The following is an 18,592-nucleotide window of genomic DNA, read 5'->3' as shown; positions in this document are numbered from 1 at the left end:
TGGGGATTACAGTGGATGAGAAGTTGGATATGAGTCAACAATGTGTCCTTGTAGCCAAGAAGGCTAATGGCATATTAGGGTGCATTAGGAAGAGCATTCCCAACAGATCCAGGGAAGTGATTATTCCCCTTTATTCAGCTCTGGTGAGGCCACATCTGGAGTATTGTGTCCTGTTCTGGGGCCCCAACTACAAAAAGGATGTGGACGCATTAGAGAGGGTCCAGCGGAGGGTGACCAAAATGATTATGGGGCTGAAGCGCATGACTCATGAGGAGAGACTGAGGGATTGGTTTAGTCTGCAGAAGAGAAGAGTGAGGGGGGATTTGATAGGAGCCTTCAATTTCCTGAAGGGAGGTTCCAAAAAGGACAGAGAAAGGCTGTTCACAGTAGTGATGAATGGCAGAACAAGGAGCAATGGGCTCCACTTACAGTGGGTGAGGTCTAGGTTGGATATTAGGAAAAACTATTTCACTAGGAGGGTGGTGAAGCACTAGAATGGGTTACCGAGGGAGGTGGTGGATTCTCCATTCCTTTTTAAGGTTTTTAAGTCTCAGCTTGACAAAGACCTGGCTGGGTTGATTTAGTTGGGATTGATCCTGCCTTGGGCAGGGGGCTGGACTTGATGATCTCCTAAGGTTTCTTCCAGCTCGATGATTCTATGATTCTAGAATGAGGAAGATGAGCCAGTCCCTATCTGGCTCCCGCACTGCCAGGTACCCAAAGTGCTCCTGTAGCATGTCCAAATATTCCACCCTCACCTCCAAACATGCTCTAACAAACCAAGGGCAGGAGCTTTCCCTGTGGGAAAGCCAGCCTTTCCCTTAGCGGTAGAAGATCCGTGTGCAGTGGGAGTGTGATTCTGATACATGATGTTCAGTGGTTGTATTGCAAGAGGAGTTCATAGATGTTATGGTCAAAAGGGATCATCTGAAATGATGTCCTGAATAATACAAGCCATAAAACCTCATCTCTAACTCGTGTATGGGCTACAGCTGATATTTTAAAAAGACATCCAATCTCACTATAAAGACTCAGAGGAATGGAGAATTTACCACAGTTCTGGAGAAGCTTTTACAAAGATGGATCACTTCATTTGTACCTTGATTTCAGCACTCTTATTTCCAAGGTTCACGTGCAGGATGCATACTTCATGCCAGCATGGGTCTGGAGTCCCCATTTGCCAGTTAATAAACACATCTTTCTCCTTAACCTGGGGCAAGACTCCAGGCCTAGGAGCCTCATGTTGTTCTTAAATACCTCCAGGCATCACCGGCTAGCTTCCATCAAAAGAATCCAATTTGTATACCTGCATGGAAGAGTCACTGTAAGTGGTAAATAATGTCAGGGTTTTATAAAGTTAACACTTTAAAAACCAGCGTGTGGAGGGAGGGAAGAAGGGAGGGAAGCAGTACTGCTAGACCATTTAAACACATGACACCGTGGGTCTGACTTGCCTTCCTCCAGCATAGCACCATTGAACAAGATCCTCAGCTGGCATAAAGTAACAGAGCACCACTGAAGCTGCTGCACTGGAACTGTGGATCTAGCCCACAGGCTTTGAAGTAATGACTCCATTTACACCTCAAGTCAGATCAGAATCTAACATACTGTCTCTACAGGCAGATTCCTTTTCCTAAAAGTTGGTTAGGTTATGTGAATTCCCCTCCCGTCTGCTGTCACTCTCGTACTGCAGCATTTTACCTGTATGTTGCCTATGGGATATTATCAATCAAGAGGTTTGTATCAGTTTGCCCTGCAGATGAGTAAACCGCCCCAGTCACAAATACTGTCTCTTCTGCTTAGTCAAAAATGGGATTCAGAGCCTGCTTCTTCGATCGGGGTCCCCCAGCTAGTGTGTGTTCTTGTGCAAAGTGGGACTTAAGCACTTATTACAGCTACAGACAATGAAATAATTATATATGTTTTAATAATTTGCCTCTCAGTTATAACACACTTCCATCATGTCACAGACACTTGGCAAAGGTGTTGCCCCAGTGGATGTTCAGATGTTACTAAATAAAACATAGGCAGGACTGACCACATCGTCCGTATAAGTGAGAGAGAAAGAGTACACCCGGAGGGAGTGTAAAAACCTGGATTCCCGCCAACAAAATACTAAGGTTCTCCATTTATAGAGATGCTGTGTGAGCAATGGTAATGTAACCCTTCCCCCATTGCATCACCAGAGTTCTTCAGCCATGACTTTGAGGAGGAAAAGAGTAGTTCACATTCCATGTCTGTGCCCAATGAACTCTCACTTGCCCCTTGGACTTTGACTGACAATCATTAAGGTGAACTGGGCCTCCAGCTGATCCCCACATTCTTCATCACCACATGTCACCAGCTACTGGCCAGTGAACAAGGATAACCTGACCATCACAAAAAGGGTGAGAGAAGAAAGAACATAGAAACTCTTATAAAGAGGGTGTATCATTTTTTACTTCATCATCATCATCATCATCCCCCCCACCAAAGTCTTTTGTTCCATTTCCTCACAAGATCTCTTACGTTTCAGGCAAATCCAGTGTTTACCAGAGAAACTGGCGACAGCCTGTGCTCAATTCTCCCCAAACTCAGTACCTTTCTCCTATGGAGAATTGCATTCTTCCTGCTCCGTTCTGAAGCTGTCTTTCAGCCTCCCAGTCTTCCTGCATGCTACCTCTCGTCCTCTGCTCTTTTTTCTGGAATGAGCCAATCTTTGACTTACACTGACTCCACGCCCTTCCCACTGCAGCAGTTTCCAAGATGATTGGTTAGTTGGAGTCAGCTGCTTGGTTTCTTTATTTCTTTTTGCCCTGGTGTGACGGTTCATATCGTCACAATGTTTATTCAAGTTTGGACATCTATAAGCAAAGATGCCAGATTTGTAATGTTGACACCTGCCTGTTGGAAACAGGATCAACGCACGTGTTTCACACTGGTCACTGAGTAGCCATTGGGTGGTAACTGGTGATAGCCTCAGGCTGGACAGAAACCAGTAAGAATTTCTTTCCTATTACCAAGCCTGCACCATTCAGTCAAATATTTGATTGAATTGTGAATGATTAAAATATTTTGATGAGGAGGCCATATAAACTCTTGAAAAGCAGCATGATTTAATGAATGATGCACTAAACTGGGACACTTGAGATGTCATTCAGTTCCTAGCTCTGATACCTACCTACTGTGTGTGACGTTGGCCAAGACACTTCATCCCTCACCCTTTGTCTACTTAAACTGTCAATTGTTTGGAGGAGAAACTGGATATTACTATGGATTTGTTGGGTGCCTAGCACAATGGGACCCTGATCTCATTGGGAGCTTCTAGGTGTTCCTGCTAATAACTCCATCAGTACCACCATTACCACCTGAATAAATAGAGACATCAGTATAGCAAATAAAATGCAAGACTGAAATGTACCTTCTCACACTTCCCATGAATTAGGGAAGGGAATGAAAATGACACATGATCTGTGAAGGAAGAGGAAAGGAAACAAAAAAGGAAAATAGTTGTGAGACGATTCCTCACTCTCCAAAGAAGTTTTTTATTTAAAATAAATAACACCAGGAATAACAGTTCTTAGTACCTAAATAATATCAACAAGCAGGACCAGATTTTTAAATTGTGCTATTAAACCTGCAGACCCATTCATTGTTCATCAAAAATCATATGACCATAAGCAATTAGATACACAATTACTAGAATTGCAAAAGTAAATGCCTATTTGCAGGTGGAATGGGTTGCATCCTGTGGATACTCGAAACTGACACATCCAGAGATTTAATACGTGAATTTTTAAGGCCATTTTGTAAATACCAGTGCTTAGGATCTCTAACCAACAGTATAACATGTTTTAGGAGGAGCTCTATTCTGATCTCACATGTGAATATACATTGCCAGACCAACTTCAGTCAAAAGTTGATTTGACTACACGTACTGCAAAACATACACATAGCTAAGATGAGAATGAGAATGCGTCTACACAGCACCCTAAACTTGAAATAAGATACGTAATTTGTGCTATGCAAATTGTGTATCTTATTTCAAATCTATTTCAAAATAGCTTATTTTGAAATTTGGTGATGTACCCACCACCAAATTTCAAAATTACACGCTATTTCAAGCCATCCCTTATCCCTTGTGCAACGAGGTTTATCAGGATGGCAAAATAGCGCACCCGTTATTTTGTTATTTCCATGTAGCGTTAACATATCCTGAGATGTTTTCTTAGATCACATTCTAGTGCTACTGAAGATAGCCTAGCTAACTTCAATAGGACCAGGATGAAGAACAGTGTTAAAATGGTGAGTTAGCATAGGAACTATTAACAAGTTCAACATAAGAAACAGTTAACATTTTGCTTTTCATTCAGAAATTCCAGGCAGAGGATGACATTCCTAAATTCCCAGAACTGTTTTGCCACTAGTGTCCTGTATTAAACTATACATTTAATAGCCACCACAGAGCTCTTCTAAATACCAGGAAACCTAGGGTTACACCAAGTTTAATTTAGGGAAAGAAACCTCCCTAAAGGATACTAAATGACTTCAACTACTTCAATGACCTCCTTCCTTTAAGATTAACAGGGTATTTGAAGGTTTGTTTTTGTTTGCTTTATTTTTAAAGCTAAACTTTATCAAACCAGCCATTTCAGAATGTTGTGTCTCAGGGTGCATCTATACAGAAGGGCTTAACTCGAAATAAGCTACACAAATTGAGCTGTGTCAGTTGTATAGCTTATTTCAAAATAGCTTATTTCGAAATAGAGAGCATCTACACAGCACTTATTTCAAAATAGAGCACTCTTCTTCCAACTTCCCTTATTCCTCATACAACGGGGGCTCGTCTACACTGGCCCCTTTTCCGGAAGGGGCATGTTAATTTCAGCTATCGTAGTAGGGAAATCCGCGGGGGATTTAAATATCTCCCGCGGCATTTAAATAAAAATGTCCGCCGCTTTTTTCCGGCTTTTAGAAAAGCCGGAAAAGAGTGTCTACACTGGCCCCGATCCTCCGGAAAAAGCGCCCTTTTCCGGAGGCTCTTATTCCTATAAGAGCGCTTTTTCCGGAGGGCGCTTTTTCCGGAGGATCGGGGCCAGTGTAGACGCTCTTTTCCGGCTTTTCTAAAAGCCGGAAAAAAGCGGCGGACATTTTTATTTAAATGCCGCGGGAGATATTTAAATCCCCCGCGGATTTCCCTACTACGATAGCTGAAATTAACATGCCCCTTCCGGAAAAGGGGCCAGTGTAGACGTAGCCCGAGGGTTACAGAAGTCAGAGTAAGAAGTCCTCCAGCTTGACAGTATTTCAACATTATTTCGAAATAACTGCCTGCTGTGTAGCTGCTGACTAACTTATTTCAAAATAACACTCATTATTTCAAAATAACATTGTTGTGTAGACGTACCCTTAGACTTTTGGAAGTTTTGAATAAACACACTGAGACCCAGTATAAAGTAAAAAGCTAAGCACTTTACTGAATACTCACTGACAACATGTGTGCATAAAGCAAAGGGCCCAATCCTAAGAGATGTTGAGTGCTTTGCAAAAGGTGATGAGTATCCTCATCTTCCAGGTAGTTAAGATGTATGGGAGAACCTCAAAGGAGACAAAAGGACATAAAAAGGACAAAAGCCCATAAAACTCAGTGCACCTTAAATAAAAAGATATAAAGCCTGAGCTAATATGAAGAGAACTCCAGCACTGAAAGGTAGATGGCATAAAAGCTCAGTTTTGCGGTGGAAAAGATACACAAAGCAAGCATTTGGTCACAATTAAAACAAACCATTTCTGTACGGCTAAGATGAAAAACACAGAATTTTACATGTACCCTTTAAATAAAGAGTAAATTCATACATCTCTATTAGACTTTCCCAAAATGTGCTGCTTTGTCATTTAAAACTGTGTTCTGTGTCATGTAAGAGCCTTTTTCTAGCCAAACTTCTTAGTACTCCAGGTTTACCTCAGTGTAGCAATGTTAGCTTCAATAGAACCATTCCCTATTTACACCAGCAAAACTGAAAGAGGAGGGGGGAGGCCCAAAACTCTAGGAAATCCTGAACTATACAAACCCCTTAAAAACTGGTCCCAGATTTTAAACAAAAATTAGTGCATGGTGGGACAGGATATTTTGGGAGTTGTAGGGGCCAATTCTAGAAGGTTACAGATTACCTCCTGGGAAGAGCTGAGCCCCTCATCTTCAATGGACTACAATGTTTAAGGGCTTTACAGATAAGGACCTTGAAACAAATCCAGAATCAGGCAAGGAAAAGTGTAATGGAGCAGTGATTGATGTGCCCTGAGCAATCCTGGCTTAACAAGTGGCTCACAGTGAGTTGGACCAATTGCAGCTTTTTCCTATCAGAATGATTTTCATTCTTCCTGGGTTGAGTTTGAGCCATTTCATTTCATCTAGGGTCTAATTATGCCCAGAGAGTAGCCTTTTCACATGCATTCAGTCTTATCTATTTCTTTTCTGTATGAAATACCTTTGATTTGTCATCCCAATGAAACAGATACAATGACCTGTAGACCTGAAAGCTTTACAGCCCATGTGGGAGGTGGGTATGGATTTCACTACACATAGCATGGCACTGAATTAAAGGACTTACACATTTTCAGATGGAAGTTAAAAGGCATTTTGCAAATAATAAAGACAGAAATTATCTGTAATAATTATTTCTTTAAGAGAGGTCCCAAGCCACAGTCAGATCAGCTCTGACATTTGTCATCTTTGCTCATGCCTGATTCAAAGCCTTAGTGTCTGGGAACAGATTAACAGAGAGAAAAGGTGGAGCCAAATTCTGTGCAGGCATAACTTAATACAGAATTTGGTTCTTGCAGTCTGGGTAAATGAAGACTGACATATGGTAACAGCCTACAACTATCTGAAGGGTGTTCATTCCTGTGATAAATTGGGTATAACTAGGAGTGGTGGAAAGAAACTAAGAAACATTTAGGAAAAACTTCCCGATGGTGAGATCCATAAGAATGTGAAACATTCTCCTTAAAGAAATGCTAAAGGGTCATTACTTGAGAATTTAAAACTCAATTGGAAAGAACACAATGAAATGTAATGTATGGCATGTAGCACTGGCAGGGAGATGGACTGGATGATCTAACAGTTCGTTTCCATTACTAGCATTCTGCGTCCAGGTACAACCCATTTAATCCCAGGTTAGTCATTTATTATGACAGAGAAGTGTAGTAGAAAGACATATTCTACTGAGGAAAACAGTATTTTATTATGCCAGCCTAACTCAGTGGACAGGCAGTGAAAACATTCGTTCATTTTGTACCATTAGCTCAGCCAGGCCACTGCAATGTAACATTCTGTCACTTTCTATGGCTTAGCTCATTTACAAAAATGTGCAGTTTTACCGAAATTAACAGAGAGAGTATTGCACTTTGAGAGCCGCTGCAGCATAACTGTTTGTCAGTAGATTTATGTAATGGATTGTTTTCCTGCAATTCAGGATAAGGGAAATACTTAAACAATTACTGCTGTGGGGAGTGTGGACAAGGCAGTAATTACCTTCCACAGTGTTAATAAACCTCAAGGCTACAGGCCAAAATGTATTTACACTAGAGGAGATGTATTTGGTGATTATATAGGACATTTTAAGATGGAAAAAGGTCAGGAAGCCCCTCTAGGTCTGTTTCCTTTGTTGAGTTAACAGTTGTTCCTCCCTATAGCTGTTTCCAACATTTTTTTCCAAGCACCTTTTCAATCCTGACTAGTTGCTCCTTTTGCGTCACTTAATGATTTATTCAATACACTAACTATGCTCTGAAAAGAAGCTTTTCCTGGCCCTTCCATTGCTTGCTTGTGCCCCTTTTCCCTCTTCCTTGACATGTATTCATAAAGCTTTGCAGCACAAACCTCCTCCATTCCTTGTTTTTGGGGAGTTTTGTTTTTTGTTTGCTTGGTTGGTTGGGGTTTTTTGGTCATTGAGGTCCCTTTAATTACTGGTTCACCAAATTCAGACTTGTTTAGGCCTTTAACTTACTAAATTTATATATTATTCAATTTGTACCTTCACAAATGGCCAGGAGTGTTTTCAATATTCCAAATGGGGCCTCACCAGGTCTCACTGTTTAGGAAACATTTGCACATTTGAGAACAGACTTTGTGGCAGCCATTTCACACCTGCAGCAGCTACAGAAAGAGAAATTGTTGTTGAAATCTACATTTGGGGCCTAATTCTCTTCTTCCTAATACCAAAGTGAACCTAGGGCAGTGTCACTGAAATTAGCAACATAACTCTGGTTTAAAATTGGTATAGCCACTAAATCTATACTATGGCTACATGGTGCCACTTACTGATAATCTGCCTTTGCATTAAGTTCCCTTGTTCTACCAACCCCAATGTAACCTATGGCAGGGCAGCGTAACTCCACTGCCTGCTTTCCAGAGTATTTTCTGCAAGCCCTCAAGGACCTGTTGAAAATAATCTCCATGAGATTGTTACAGAAGTCTCCTAATCAGTATCCTGACTGTTCCCACATAAAACTCGATAATATATATGTATAATTTGGAAACTCTTATGACCATGTAAAGCAAATGTGAACTGAAATCAGCCACAATTTAAAATAATTGCTTAGAAATAAAGGCAAACAACAGAAAGTCTGATGTACTATAGGGTAGCTTGTCTAAACCCTGTTCACACTGATAAGCATGTGCACTTATTTATACAAATGCTCCCATTAAAGCGAACCAGCATACCTGTGTGAGTGAATACATGCCAGAGTCAGGAGTCCCTACCACTCAAATTTGATCCTACTGAAGACAAAAAAATTCCTATTGATTTTGATGGAAGCATCGTCAGACATCTCAATTTTCCAATATTCCTGAGCTGCATTTGGACCTAGTGCAATTTGCATTTCCCTGATTTAAAGACTCCTGCCCTAACTTATGATGTTGGGACTGTTGGTGGAAATTGCCTTATGACAGTAGATAACTGGTAAGGCAGAGTTCAGCTCCATCATATTCCACCTGCTCCCAGACTGCCTTCAACACACTTTTTTCTCTCCCACACTAGGAATCAAGAGAACAGCTATATCCACCAACTCCACGTCAGCAGAGATTCTCTTCTGCAGCAGGAAATCTTCATTGGAAATGTCCAATTGATAATACAAACTGACCTTAGCAGACCAGAGAATCTGGCTTCTCATGTCTAGACCAGGAAAGAGCTTGAAAGCGAGATGACGACTATATGGACCTAGCAAATGGCTGAAGGATGCCTGAACTTATTCAATATGCTTCCCCAAACTCAACAGACTTAAACCAATTTACATCATGTGAAGATCTAGCCCAGTGCTTTTACATAAGGAGTAGCTTTGATATAAACTAACCAAGGACACTTATGGGAGATATGTAGTACTGTAAAACGGTATTAAAAGGAATTTGACCTGTATGTGAGAGGTATATGTCTTCCTGATCTTCTATCATCATAAAGCTTCCTATACATTCTCATATATTCACACAATAACTGTGTTTCCCATTGTGTAAAAATATCTTGGCTTAAAGCCTTGATACTTATCAGTGCCATGGGAGGTAATTATTGCCTTGTCCACATTCCCCACAGCCGTTATTGTTCAAGTATTTCCCCTAGTTGGGGATTGAAGGAACAGAATGCATTATACCCATTGACTAACTAACCCTAGCTGTGATACCAGAAGCATGTAAGAGTCTCAGGGTCAGTTTGGCAAAATCCAGCTCATTTTGTAAAGCAGTTAGCTCCCCTTAAAGCTAACAGAACTTACCGTTTGGGACGCTTGGTTGGATAGAGTGTTTTCCCTGTCAGTTGAGCTGGCATAATGAGGAGACATTGTTTTCCTCAATTGAGATCCCATTCTGACACCATTTGCCCATTCTGTAAGGTCATTGGGGGAATCCAGCATGAGCCAGACTCCTTTCTCTTCTCCCCTCCTATATTTCTTCTGCCTATCCTGGGACACTTATGTCTGTCTCTGGCATCTGTCCTCTGTCCTCCTTTTGTGAGTGCACCAATGCACAGAATACATTACTCTTTTTAGAAATGTGCAGTCAATAAATTACCATTGCCATGTCTTCAGTGCCCTGCTGTTTCCTTCACTGACCTCATGCTCCTTATGCACTTGAAACATTTCCCATTATCTGTCTTAACCTCCTGTGCAATCTTCTTTTCATTCTCTGCCTTTGCTTTTCTTATCACTTTTTTGCACTCTTAATTCCATTCTGTAATGTGTCTAGGCCTCTTCTATACTAATATTTTATAACTTACAAGTCTTTCTTACCCTTGATTATTCTTTACACATCCTTGTTCATCTGTACAGGTCATTTTTTTCTATGCATAGAGTTCTATTTCTGCATGGCATGCATAGCCCTGGGGCATACATGCATTTATCTTAAACATTGCCCTTTTGTCCTTCCACTTCATTCCAAATGTGAATTGCTGAAATTCATAACACTTCCTCAACAGCCAGCTCCTTTGGGCCTGCAGCTCCCCACAGAGCAAGATAACCCCTGTACCATCATGGCCCATTTGCATATCACTACAGTTTTTAATACTTCCATCCTCACATGGATCAGGAAGCCAGTATAAAATCATTCAATGCAACCATCTAAGTGGGAGAAAGGAAACAATGATGGGGAAATTCAGGCACATATCTTCATCTGATATAAATCAGAACACAATGAAGCTATGTCAGCATGCAGCAGGTAAGAGTCTGGACTTCAGTTTTTGCCATGTCACTTAGACATATGTATCAAAGGAGACTACACCTCTTAATTTTTGCTGAATGAACACTTTCTTCCCCAAGGTCTGGCCACTACCTGGGCTTATCTGATACCAGAAAGTAGAACAACTTGTAGAAATTTAAAGATCCAAAATATATAAAACTTAACCTGATTTTTTGACCTTGCACACAGAGTTCTGAGTGAACATTCAGGGAGGGAAATCTATCAGAGTTGGAACAAAATTGAAAAATCTCTTTCATTTCTAGTAATGCTGGTGATTACTTATAAAGTACAACGATTTGATATGGAAATGTCATTTGAAGTTACTGGTGTCCTTCTAAATTAGTGACATTTCACAATTTTTACTGATTACAAATCATATTAATTTAATTCATAAAAATTAAGTCCCCCGATCCACAGCTTTCATTTCACTGAACTCATATTTCCAACTAACACATCTTTTCCAGTGGCTGAAGATGGAAGCTGACTATAATCTGGTATAAAGAAGTCATTTTTAACTGAACAGAATAGCCTTTCAGTAAAAAAAATAATATGAAAAGAAAATTCCATATTTTCACCTTTAGGAAACATGGCAAAAATATATTTTTTTTCCATTTTACCAGCCATGAAAATTTGCCTGCCTTCCTATAATTCTTCCTATGATTACTTTCCTCTATTCACTTCATATGGTCTTATAATTGTAGTTAAATCTATACAGTCTGCTGAAATTTATGAACATCATTAGAAATGCAGCTATAGTGTAAAACCTACACACATTGGGATTTACAAATGACTCATTTTCTATGTAAACATCGTAGAGGCCATATTGATCTTTCTTTTCCAAAATATTATATCACTGTTAATAAGAGACTGTAACTATGCAAAATAATGACATATTAGCTTAAATAATGCCAGCAAATTGCAAAGTTTAGCATAAAAATTGAAGGTTATTAATAGAACACTGGTGTTTAATTCAGAATCATCCATAATATAGGACTGAGTCTGCTAAGACCAAACTCACATCAGATACTTTAAACTTATTCTGTGGACATGAGGACTGATCTTTGAAACAGTTTTTGATAAAGCCCTCAAATATCCTGAGATACATGCTCCATGTTTTTCCCTTTCCTCCTCTCATCCTCATACACAGGAACTGTGTAATTGATCAGATCAAAGGTTCATTTTGCCTGGAATCTGATCTTTAATAATAGTCAATGATGGCTTGCTCTAAGAAAGGCATAAACCTCTTTTCATGCTCAGCAACATAATGCATCATCACATTGTACACTATCATATCCTAGAAAGAAATCTTTTTTGACCACATTTGCTGATCAGATTATGCTCTGAAGTACGAGGCTTTATAACCCCTATCATTTTTGCCCTAGCTAATATAACTGGAGATCACATTGAGCAGACATCTTCATTAACCTGTCTGCTATGTGCCATCTATCCCCTTTTCCTGGGAAACTACTGTTCAGTATCCAGCTTTCTCAATTGCATCTGTAACTGATTAATCGGAATGTATAGCTCTACATTTGTAATTCCTGGACTGAGAATTCTGGTGCAAAAAGAGAGAGGGATTTCTTTATAAGAGCTGGTTAAAAAATGGAGGGGGGGGGGGGGATCACAAACACACACACACACACACACACACACACACACACACACACAAAAGAAGCGAAGTTTCAGAGATGCTTCCATTTCACATAAATCGACATGTATCCTTTTGTGTGTGAGTATATGAATGTCATGTTTTCTTGTAAATTCTTCTAAGTCATTTCCAAATATTTTCATGTACTAAAACCCACATTTTCATATTTTACATCAGGTTTCCATTACAGAAAAAAACTTTTATTCTCAAAACCATTTTGATAAAATTTCAATAACATTATGATAAAAAGACCAAGTGAAAAAACTTAAGGAAAATTTTGCAAAACACAGAATGTTGCATTTTTAAAAGCCTACTTTTTGACAAAAAAATGACAAGTTTGACAAGTTCTAATTTTGAGAAACGTGGGAAACAGTAAGGCTGTTAGTAGTAGAGCATGATCTATCATGGGTTGGCCTGAAAAACCAGGAACTTGGGCTCTACTATACTGGATCAGAACCAAGTTCTATCTGGTCCAATATTCTGTATCCAATACTAGAGCGCACCATGTGCTTCAAAGAAGGTAAAAGAAACACTACAGTAGCCAGCGTATAATAATCTTTCCCATAAAGGTCTCACCCTAATAGTTAGGAATTAGGAAGCATAAGGTAGGAGCATGAGAATTACCAGACTGGGTTAGTATCAGTTCTGATAGAGGCCAGAACTATATGGATCTCAGGTCTGATACAGTACGGCAGTTCTTATGTCCTAATTTCATAGCCTTTCCAAATGGTGTGTGACCATTTACTATTATATATCTTGTTTTTTGTTATCTTTATAAACACACAGTTTCCCATTGAACCTTGCTAAATTCTTTCCCTCAACAGCATCCTGTTGCAATGAAGCCCACAGTTTAATTATACATTGAGTGAAAAAGTATTTCCTTTGATTAGTTATAATATTCCCTTGTACCTATTAACTGGAGTACAGAAACTTCCAATCTACCAACTCTAGATCATTCATTATTTTATGTACTCTTATTTTATCCCCACTTATTCAACTCCTTTCGAAAGGTAGACAATCCCAACATTTTCTATCTCTCGTCAAATCAGAGCTATTTCATGCTCCTTATCATTCTTATCAACTCTCTCTGAACACGATGGTAAGTAAACTGTCTTTAAACTATCAGGGTAAGGTCATGATGATCTAATTGAGAATAGTGTTTCCTTCTTGTATCTCAGGAAATATGATGGGGAGACTCTGACAGAAAAGTTCACGTTACAAGGAACGATGGTCTCCATATTGGAAAAGAGTAGACTACATGGCTAAATACTGGTAGTGTAGAGCCATATTGAAGGCCGGTCTCATAAGTATCACTTTGAAGTTTCCAGATGGAGAGAGTAGAATTAGTGGCTCAGATTAGACACTCCTAGAAATTGTCCTATCATAATGTAAAGCTTAGACAAACTCCAAAAGGGACACAGACTTGCTTTGTAGCTCAAGGAGAGAGTAAATAAACTCTTTTGTTGTTACAATGAATGAAGAATCGATCTGTGCATTTTGTTCTTTCCCATATACATTTCCTTACACTTGTTGCATATAAGCTTTTAGCAGATTTTTTTAAATGTTTTCCATGGTTAATATTGATGTTTATTCTAAGCATTTTTAATTTTAAACTGTTAAATTTTCATCATTGTGAAAATGGTGGATTTTAAGCATATTTTGAAATGAGCTATTTAAATTTTTGCCATTGCAGGAAATTATGGGGGGTTAGACAATAATTATTTAGTGACAATAGATTCCAAAAGTTAAAGCTTTATAATCATTAACACACAAACTATCAATGTCATGTGTCAAAATATATAAAGTAAATATCTTCAAATCTGCCACCGGTTATAAAACTTATGGGCTCTCACTATTGACTGCCTGTGCTTCAGACACCTGTATTCTCCTTCACAAAGATTCTGAGATTTGAAATCTGATTTATTCTGAATCAGAGACAAATCAGAAACATATCAAAATTCTCTGGGAAGGGATTGTATTAAAAGTTATTTTGGATCCTTAAACTGTTTTTAGACAAAATCAAAATGTTTTATTTTTATTTCAGCAATCTTTATTTTGTGATAAAATTGAATGCAAGGAAAAGTCATTTCAAAATGAAACAATGTTGAAATGGGATGTTTGTAAATGAGGAATAGGGTTCTAGCTGAGTTTCTTCAACCAGCTCTACTATTGATCTGATTCCATCTGGTGACCTAGGCTGTAAGAGGGCTTATCACCACAGGCAATCCCCCGAGCCAGCCAGTCTCCCTACTTGTTCTACTTTGCAAAGCTTCTGATTTAGTAATCTTTTCATTGGCCTTCTGATCGAGTGATCATTAGCAAATTCCCTACTGCCAATGTATTCCCATTTCTGCCTCAAATTCTCATCTGTACTTCATTCATAACCTGGGACCTCCACATCTTATTTTATGTATTAAGCTCCCCGTTCCCTTACTTCCCCTGCAGTCTCTTGTAGATATGTTGTACAAGATGCACTGTCCTATTCCTTATTTACTCAGCCTTCAATTTCAATTTCAGCAACAAATGTGGAGATCAAACTGTGCTCTACTAAGGTTCGCACACAAGGTGCTCTTCGGTCATCTTTAATATCATTGTGGTTCTTCTGCTAAAGGATTTGTGTGCATTGAACAAAAAGCTAGGGGCATGATTGTCTCTGAATTCAGATTGTTAAATGTTTAACAAGCAGGCTGACATTCCAAAAGCAGGAATATCTGATCGCTCCCCTTCGTGGAAGGGGGATTTTAGGGGGATGGGGACAAATAGCACTGGCACCTGTATTTTGTCCAGTCTCAGTAACCCCCTTTCCGAGGAAGTGAAGTCGTAAGGTCCTATTCTGGTAACAATGACGAGAAACTGATGAAGAGCTGTTTTATAGCCTTTTCGCAATCCTGATGTCCTGTCTGTGTCTGGAGGGCAAATATAAAACTTGTTTTTCAGTGTGCCAGAAGGAAGTACAAGTAATTAGTCCTTGCCAGGCAATTCACACATGAGGTTAATCAAGCTCCAAGCAGGCTGGATGTTTAGCAAGCTGAGTGTTTAGCAGGAGGAGGAGAAGGTCAGCAAATGTATAGCAGGAGAATGGTCGTGAGCCTGTGTGTGGGTATTTGCAAGACAGGAGTACAGGACACCTATGTCACAAGATCCACCCACCACTAAGGATGCCTCCCCTAGTCCTCTCTTGGAAGGCCTGCTGATGGGATGTGTGCGGGGGGAGGAGGTACCAGAATGGGGGAAAAAAGAGGGCAACTGCCCCCGAGTCCAGTGATTCAACTGCTCTGGGCCCTTTAAATGACCACTGGAGTCCTGCACAACCTTCTCTCAACAATACTGGGAAGGACACGGTCTGGGTAGTGCCGAGGGCCATCTGCCCCAACTCCCTCCCTTCCCTTCCACTCAAGGCCCCACTCCTCCCAGGAGCACGGAGCCACCTCACTCAGCCTTGCCTAGGGATCCAGCAAGTCTGTGAGCTCACCTGGGTCTGGTGAAATTAGCTCCTGGCAGGTACCACTGTCTCCACCCATCACCCTGTGGCCTCTCTCATTCCAAGAGTGTCAGGTTCCTTATTGTGACTTGGCCCTCCCACCAGGTCACTATGGTCCTCCCCTTCAGGAGTATCAGTCTTTCACGGTGAACTGTCCCAGGCAGTCTGCACTCCACTGTTTGATTCTCACCACTTCCCAGGAGCTGGTAGGGGAACCCAAACCCCCTTCTCTGAGTTCCAGCTCAGCTGCTCTTCAGCAGCCAAAGTCCACACACTCTCACAGCTTGCTGCTTTCCCCCTGAGCCTTTCCTGTCTCTTTGGCTCTCTTCCCTCTCTGGGTTTGCCAGCTCAAAATTCCTCCTGTCAGGGAGTAACTGTAGACTATCGTCTATAGTCCCAAGCATGCCTCCCTTCAGCCAGGCAGTAACTGCCAATTGCTTTCTTGAAGCCTCTTCCAGGACATCCCACAATAACGGGCTGCCTCTTTTTAGCTGCAATCTCCTGTCTATAGTTCTTAGCTTGTTGCTCATTTGCTTTGTTCTTTAAACAAGTAGTGTTAGTGTGATCCTGCCTATAGCTAAGAGGACAACATTTGAGGTCAGACAAGGCCATCCAATTTCTCCTTCAGACCCTAAAATCCATAAATCTATTATATTTCTTTTACAGACATAGGGCCAGATTGTGCATCTCTTACTCACACTAATGAAATGCAATCTCACTGCAGTTAATAGGACTGCTCAGGAGAGTAATTTCTCAACACTGTGAATAGATGGTTCACAATCTGATCCACAGAAAGCAGAATGAAAGGGGTTTATGAAAACTGTGAAACTTTTGAAGTTCATGTTCCTGTTATGTTGGAATATTTTCTTACATCCATTGCTGTATGATACATAAAATTTCAGAAGAAAAAATAATGTGCAGTAATTTTCCTTTGTGTGCAGAAGTAGAAGCATGTTCAGGAACAATATCCCAATCAAAGTATCTTTGGAGCCAGTGAATGATTTTCAGTTGAAAGGTTATTTACAATGGGCCCGATTTTATTCCCCAATTAAACCAATGGGACTCCTTCCATTGACTTCAGGAGGCTGTGGATCAGGCCCTAGCAGTTGTGTCATTTCCTAGTATTTTAGTAGTAAGTCAGCATTTTCTTTATTATATCTGCGAGTTTTGTTTATCACTGATATATGTTTCTGAGGTGGCACATACCCACCCACGTATACATATTGTTCTTTACTCTAATGATTTCAAGACCAGAAAGAATGATAGTGTTAACTACAGGAGGAACTAGAGCTTCTCTAAAACACTTCTTAGTCTGCCTATGTCCATTTGACACGTTATTTTCCTCTCTCTCTTTGCCTTTCTCTCTTCAAATAGGACCAGTCTTTCTAATAACCTTATGCAGAGTGAATAGTTCCTTCCACACGTAGTCCCTCTGAAGTCCAGGAAACTACTCATGGACAAAGGTGCTACTCAGTATGAAAAGGGCTAACAGATCCTGGGCCATAGTATTGTGTGTGTTTACAGGGCTTTACAATGGTATGGCAAGCAAATAGCCGAACGTCTTACAGTCCTAGGCCCTGGCTCTCTCATGTGATCACAAAGATAAACCCTCATCTACGTATGGACAATGGGGCTCTGCCTAGGAACTTAGCTACATCTGCATAGGGCAAGTTGCAAGATTGGGATATTAAAGGTACCAGGGGTAGAGGACAAAACCAAACTTGATTTATGTAGCAATAGTGGAATTTACACTTAGATTTCTTCACAGACAAGAAGGATATTCAGGGGACTTTAAAGAAGAAATAGTTGGATTGGTGGCATATATTAGATAGCAGGATGTTCCATTAAATATATAGGCTCATTAAATTATTTTAATTATTGTTATTAATATTAAAATGACTGTTCACCTGCACTTTACCTTTCATTTTGATTAGGGTTAAGAAGAATCACAGAAATGAAAACATGGTGGACCCAGTTCTGATCTCATACTAATTTGACAGGAGTTTAACTCCAATAACTTCAGGGGTACTACTACTTATTTTAAAAAGCCACAGTCCAGAAAGGAACCCAAATATGTAAAATTTTAAGAATATAACGCTTAAAGCTTAAGAACTTTCCTGGATCAATATTTTTTGGTTGCAGAAGCGAGAGAAGATTCAGGCCTGGATACTTCAGCCAACGAAGCCTCACTTCTCATTTGTCTCACTTTCATAACTTTGAAATTCTTCGTTCACTTTGGTAATAATGTAAAGTATCAACTAAAAATTGCAATGCATGCATTTCATTTGAGTTTTATTGCCTTAACAGACAGCATTAGATTACAAAAGAGGACATTTTTCTTCTCAGTTTTAGCTTATTCTTATGATTTATGATTAGATACAGAACGAGTTCATAAACTTCCCTGACCTGCTGACAGTTTTTACAAGCTCCTTGATTTATTTCCATCTTAAACTTAACAGCTTTCATGTGACTGATATTCCTGGAGTCCTGGCGTGGCTGCAGCTCAGACTGTGAGAGCTCCTCTAATCTCCATGTTACTAATTTAAATGAAGTCTTGGGCTGTTGTTTAAAAAAGACATTCGTCATCTTGCTGAGGTTTACAGATCCTCTTGAAATGTAATGTCAGACACTTCTGAGATATGGCTTCTCTAAAGCCTTCTGATACTGAGTGTTGTAAGGCATGCCAAGGTCACTTGAAAATGCCAAAGACAAAATGTTTTGCAAAATAGTAGTAGAGGAATTCCTAAGAAACTAAACTGCA

General features: G+C 39.9%; 1 long non-coding RNA gene across 3 annotated transcripts in view; it reads right to left on the bottom strand.

Moving 5' to 3' along the window:
* Positions 1-18,592, bottom strand: part of LOC106731469 (uncharacterized) — a 180,900-nt gene that overhangs the window by 126,132 nt on the left and 36,176 nt on the right. The window contains exon 1 of one of the 3 annotated variants that reach the window (XR_012902922.2): positions 1,100-1,301. The exons of the other annotated variants lie outside the window; for them this stretch is intronic. This is a non-coding gene — a long non-coding RNA (uncharacterized LOC106731469). Of the gene's footprint in view, positions 1-1,099; positions 1,302-18,592 lie in introns of those variants that run through there. 3 annotated transcript variants of the gene reach the window in all.

Source organism: Pelodiscus sinensis, chromosome 3, assembly GCF_052426305.1.
Source record: "Pelodiscus sinensis isolate ZL-2025 chromosome 3, ASM5242630v1, whole genome shotgun sequence".
In the NCBI taxonomy this organism is placed as follows: Eukaryota; Metazoa; Chordata; order Testudines; family Trionychidae; genus Pelodiscus; species Pelodiscus sinensis.
Note: the sequence above shows the minus strand (reverse complement) of the source record. Positions and strands in the feature narration are given on the sequence as shown.